Source organism: Dendrobates tinctorius, unplaced genomic scaffold, assembly GCF_039654945.1.
Source record: "Dendrobates tinctorius isolate UK_male_01 unplaced genomic scaffold, ASM3965494v1 ptg000145l, whole genome shotgun sequence".
Lineage (NCBI taxonomy): Eukaryota > Metazoa > Chordata > Amphibia > Anura > Dendrobatidae > Dendrobates > Dendrobates tinctorius.
Window position 1 is genome coordinate 12,689,074 of NW_027361812.1, and position 6,404 is coordinate 12,695,477.

Below are 6,404 nucleotides of genomic sequence, written 5' to 3' on the forward strand. Positions count from 1 at the left end.
GTATTTCAGAGATTTACACGGAACCCACAATGTAAGTACTCAGTGCAGAGCACAGGATAAATGTGTGCTAAGCCTTACTGCGATCTTTGGGAGGCAGAATGAAAAAAATCAACAGCATGTGAAGAATTGTTTTTATTTTTTTCTATGTCGTTCCTCGCATGGTATAAGTGATTTGGTGACTTTATTCTTCTCGTCGGTGCAATTACAGCGATACCAGATTTAAATCGGGTTTTTAAGTTGAGGTGCTGTCACTAAGGCTGGTTTCACATTTGCGTTTCGGTGCACAGCGTATGATCCACATAGATCTGCATGCTTCATCCCTACAGATCTTTAACATGGTGTATGCAGGGATACGCAGGAACATGCGTTCGCATGCGTCGTTTCACGGTGTGCGGTGGTGCGCGCGCAACATGTTGCATTTTTTGAGGCCTAAAAAATCTGTCAAATATGCGCAGGCAGATGAGTGAGTCAAAACAACACATTACTGCATTGGAATGCAAGGACATGCATACACATGCATTCGAAACGCATGCGTACTTCAGACTGAACATGTCCAGGAAGTTGTTTTCAGCAGCACCTCCAAAAAAGGGATATAAAGGGTGATGAGGACACAGCAAATTCATTCCTCTCAAGACTCTGGATCCGAGCACAATACACTGGATGTCAGTATAGAAGCTTTGAAAATGTGTCTGTTTTTGTATTCTGTATTAATTTTTCTTTCTGTTCCTTGTAGACTGTTTGCTGATCCGGTCCCGAGCTTCCTTCCTGGAGCTGCTGTCCTGGAGCTTTCTTCCTGGTCCTGCCTTCCTGTTGCTGCCTTCCTGGTAATGCCGTCCTGTTGGTGCTGTCCTGATGCTGTGCTGCTGTCTCGTGCTGCTTGACTACTGTGTTGTTGGACTACTACCTGTAATGTAAGTATTGTTGTCCAATTTATTTATTTATTTATTTATTTGCTACATTGTGTTTGGCTCTTATCAAGTTTAATTTTTCTTATCTTTTCTTTTCTCTAGTGTTTCACTTGACTGCTGCCTGCTATTCCAACACGTCCTCCACTAAAGCTTCCAAAACTGGACATGACAGTGATTATGTTATCACATTTTATTTACTGATTGGTATGTATTGACTGGCAATGCTATACATGTGGTAAATCATGTATTTTCTTTACAGCAACCATCCAGTGAGGAAGAGCAGGAGCAGTCAAGTGGAAATGAATCTTCCCAGGGTCGTCGGCCTCAAGTTGATGAGGAGGAAAGACAGGGTGTAAGTAGCCTTTATCAGAGTTGTAATTGAATTTTTTTCTCAGATTTACTTACAAATTCTTTTTTTGTATATCATCTATAGGTTCCACAACTTGAGGAAGACAGCGTGACATAGATAACAACCTACTTATTCAAGTTGTGCAAGAGCGAGCAGTGTTGTAGGACCCCCGTGATCGGAATCATTCAGACTCAGCCTTGATCCGACGACTCTGGGAATAAGTGGCCAGATCGCTGCTGAATGATTGGGACCATGCCACACCACATGCCAGAAAGGATTTTGGTAAGTATTGTAATGTGGTCTGACGTGAAAGTGAACCTGTAGGTGCATTGCTTTACAATTAAATTTTTCCTTTTTTCCCCTTCACAGTGAAGAGAATAAAAGTCTGATGGCACTCAATGAAGGATTGCTTCAATAAGGACATGAGAGAGGACATTCGGGTTTGAAGTGGTGCTGCTTGAAAAATCAGAAAATATAAGTACCATCGGCAGCTTTCTTTTTTGAAGCCTGCACTTGCTCAGAGAACATGAGTATCTTTTGTGTTGTCTTACTGTAATTTAAACTTTATTTTTTTTTTACTAATATTTTTCATTTATTTTCCACACAGAACCTGGAGCAGCACAACAGAACCTGGATCGTCCTCAGTTGGAGCGGCCCTTCATCGACCAGCCAACGAACCGGTACAATCCTGTTAGGCTGGCGGAAAGCACCAAATAATAAAATAATAATGAGGTGCGTTCGCAGCCTGGGGTCCACCGTGCAGAGATGGAATACTGCTGCTAAGTAATGCAGACACTATATGGCGGTATAACAAGTGAATACACGCGGGTTAACGTCACCCGGTGTGTACGAGGCGGACTCTGTTGCCTCACAGAGCCGCACCACCGCCAAATACAAATGCCGAAGCCTGTTAAGCTCACAGAGCTCGGCCAAGTGAGCGCTGGTGTAAAACCACAGGACTCTGCCCCAAGACACAGGGTCGGAGTCCCTCTAGACTCACCAGCACTCGGCGCCCCAGTAGATGTGGTACTTATGTGCCTAGCTGGATGGCACAACATGGTGCTCAGAGAGGTGCTTTGAACTGGGAGCACTGTGGCACTTGACTCAGCCACTACAAGGCGCTGACTCTGACTCTAAAAACCCTAAACCATATGTATCCAAGGGAGGGGAGTCTTAATGAGTCAGTCATCAGATACATGCATCCATCATCACTCACACACAATACTATAAGAGTCTATACTAGCGCATGGCCGTGCGGCCATGAGGCTCTGTTATAGCAGCGTCCTTCCGGGACCTTCCCAGTAGTGGACCAATCAGAGCAGGAATGAGACCTGCGCCTATGACCCCCAACCTCCAATGAGAGGTCGTCCCACGGGCATGCTCAGTAGGCAAAATACAGGACTTAATCCCTGGAGCGTCTGCTTGCTGCTGACTCAAGCATGGTGTTACAGCAGAGCCTGAGGGAGCAACCAGACGCCTAGCATTAGCCTGGGCAAGACGCCTGGACCGACGTCTTTGCTGAGCAGGAATCTCTGCGGCCGCAGAGGCATGTGAAACCGCAGAGGACATGGCTTGAGATTCCCCCTGTGCAGTGGGGGAAACTCTAAACCTAACACAATCCCAAACATCCACCAGCGATGGAGCATTAGGGGAACAGGCAGCCGGTCCAGCAGGTTTTCCCCTCTGCCTCTACTTTACTTGGGTTTGCTCGCCAGCGGCAGAGGTCCTGGGAGAGGTCACTCATGCCACAGTTTATTCACTTAAGCTCGACTTTCCAGGATGGGATGAAGGCGGTTTTAGAAAGAATGGACCGTGTGTTCACTCAGGTGAACACATTCTTCCAGGATTTCCACAGACGCCTTGACCGCCTTGAAGCTGACCTCAATAGACCAGCGTAACATTTTTTTTCTTCAATAGAGCGGTGCGTGACGAAAACCCTACCACCTGATCTCCAGCTGAATGTGATGCAGGCCTGCCAGGCTGCTTACAGCCAGGCATTGCAGCAGTCCTGATAGCAGCAGGCACAAAGTTCTTTCCATACAGGTCAACAAGCTCCAGCACGGCATCAGTGGCAGAATCCGACAGCACCTTTCCCAACATCACAAGGACTTGGATACCAGTCTGTTCACCAAGTGACCAATCCACCACCACCACCACCGCTGGACATTAGGACTGTTCCAACAGAACCCAGCTACACCATGCAGCCGAATGCAGCAGCCCAGCCTTCCACTTCCACCACGCAGCCGAGTGCAGCAGTCAGCCTTCCACTTCCACCATGCAGCCGAGTGCAGCAGCCCAGCCTTCCACCACGCAGCCGAATGCAGCAGCCCAGCCTTCTACTTCCACCATACAGCCGAGTTCAGCACCCCAGGAACAGGAAAAAAAAGCCAAGGAACCAGCAAAACGGGGCAGGAAAAGAAAAGTAGCAACGAAACATTACCCACCCCCTCCCTTCTGATTATTTCTCCATTTCTAAGTCTCTCCCCACCTTCCCTTGGTTCTATCCCATCCAATGTGTCAATCCCTTCCAAGTTGTATTCCACTCCTAATGTGTCCTCTTCCCCAAATGTGTCCTCTGTCAATGTTTCTGACTCAATCCTCCCATTGGATGCCACTTCCCCTGTAACAGCTCATCAAGAGAATGCCAAGAGTGTGCAAAGCAGTAATCAAAGCAAAAGGTGGCTACTTTGAAGAACCTAGAATATAAGACATATTTGCAGTTGTTTCACACTTTTTTGTTAATTGTATAATTCCATATGTGTTAATTCATAGTTTTGATGCCTACAGAGTGAATCTACAATTTTCATAGTCATGAAAATAAAGAAAACTCTTTGAATGAGAAGGTGTGTCCAAACTTTTGGTCTGTACTGTATCTCAAGGTGGGTGGCCTTGAGATGGAGACTGATGCGTGTGTTGAGCAGCAGTGATATGGCTGAGGTGCTGTGGCAATGTGTCTGGGAGAAGTCTCCAGGTAACTAGGGAGATGGGCGGACCTAGTTACCTACAGGGGTGTGTTTAGTACACTACAGTAAAAGACTGTGAGCGTGTGAAGGACCTGTGATGAGGTCATAGCCATGTGACCCAGTGGGCGTGGCTACACACCATATATGGTGGCCAGGGTAGGTCACATGTGGTGAATGCAGGGACCCGATTGGTCCAGAGCGGAAGGTCTCGTGCAAAGAGACGTCTGTCTTCCTAGCAGCACGTGTGAACGCTGTGTTTAATAGCTGCAAGTGTCTGACAGTTCCCAGGGAGAGGGAATGAATGTCTGCCGTATGGATGAAGCAGCCATGAGGTAAAACCCTGACGGGGTGAGAACTGTGAGGCTAGAAAGCCTACACATTGGACATTGCATAACCTGTGTGAATACAGGGATAACAGAGGGAAAGCTCTGTCATGGACGCTATGCTGTTGTATATTGCTGCTGTGGGTTTATGATGGAGGAATAAACCGCATGGTCTATGTTATGGTTTATGAAAACCCGGTGCCGGATGTGTTTTATTCATTGCCAAGCGAGTGATCCCCTAACTCAGGGGTGGGGAACCTCAGGCCCCAGGGCCATTTACGGCCGTCGATGACCTTTAAACCGGCCCCCGGGCAGATTCTCAGGGACCACAGTGCCTTGGTAGGGAGTTATATTTTGATTGCCACCAGCTCATTAATTTCTTCTTCCTCAGTGAGCACACACACGCAGTGTTCACTACTGAACACTGAAGGGCATACAATGAAAGATTACATCCTGACACCAGTGCCAGAGTCAGGATGCACTTTGTGGGCGGAGTTTGTACGGCCCCTGAAGGATGGTATAAATATCCAAATGGCCCTTGGCAGAAAAAAGATTCCCCACCCCTGCCCTAACTGAGTGACAGCGCTACCTCACAAATGGTGGAGAATGCGGGCAACATTGTAGCCTTTCATTGTGCATTCTGTGCATATAAGGGTGTGACCGCCCTGTTTCTGAGTTGGAAAATCCATCCTGTCTGGCCTATACTATTACTGGTGGTTCAGTCCCTCTGTCCTTGTTCACATTTACGTCACTTGACAAGTGGAAAGGTTTTAAATACAAGAGTTAGGACTGTCCCACAAGGGTTGCCGTGACGTGGCGGGATGGCTTCTACATTATGTTGATCAAAATTATGTTACTAAATACCCTTATTATTACTATTATTACTACCTTCATGCAATTTTTGCAATATATTTTTTTACTTTTTTATTCCAGGATATTTGTTTTGTGTTTTGCTTTTGGTTTTCTCTGTGTAAAGGTCATGTGTTCATATGCAATTACATTTTGCATGCACATTAATTTACTTTTTCTGCTCAGACCCAGTTTCTCATTTGTTTCATTGTGCATTCTGTGCATATAAGGGTGTGACCGCCCTGTTTCTGAGTTGGAAAATCCATCCTGTCTGGCCTATACTATTACTGGTGGTTCAGTCCCTCTGTCCTTGTTCACATTTACGTCACTTGACAAGTGGAAAAGTTTTAAATACAAGAGTTAGGACTGTCCCACAAGGGTTGCCGTGACGTGGCGGGATGGCTTCTACATTATGTTGATCAAAATTATGTTACTAAATACCCTTATTATTACTATTATTACTACCTTCATGCAATTTTTGCAATATATTTTTTTACTTTTTTATTCCAGGATATTTGTTTTGTGTTTTGCTTTTGGTTTTCTCTGTGTAAAGGTCATGTGTTCATATGCAATTACATTTTGCATGCACATTAATTTACTTTTTCTGCTCAGACCCAGTTTCTCAATATTGTAGCCTTGTTGCTGGGAGCAACGGGAAAAAACTGCAAAGTTTGGTGGCTAAGGGCAACGCTGAGCCAGGAGGGCTGACGGTTGTGGAAGCTGTGTGATATGCTGCTGACCAGCCAAGTGTGTGAGCAGAGCCTCTGACGACCTGTAATTGGGGAAGCCACTGTCCGGCTGTGGTTCTGGAACCGTGGGGTGGCCTAGTGAGTAAGGCACTGTCCGGATCGGTGAGCCCAGCGCGGCCGCTTCCCAAGGAGAAAGAAACTGGTGATTGCTAGGGTGCCTCTGCGGAGAAGAGGTACCCGAGGACCTGTGTGGCCGACACAGGTATCGGACAGGTGTTCGTGTTGTACTGACCTGGGTCAGTGAGCGAGGTCCTGGAGGGTCA

General features: G+C 46.5%; 1 long non-coding RNA gene across 1 annotated transcript; it reads left to right on the top strand.

Moving 5' to 3' along the window:
- Positions 1 to 306: 306 nt before the first annotated feature.
- On the top strand, positions 307 to 1,533 carry LOC141049532 (uncharacterized). The gene is made up of 3 exons (XR_012220380.1): positions 307 to 911; positions 1,011 to 1,260; positions 1,342 to 1,533. It is a non-coding gene; the product is annotated as an uncharacterized lncRNA (long non-coding RNA).
- The last annotated feature ends 4,871 nt before the right edge of the window (positions 1,534 to 6,404 follow it).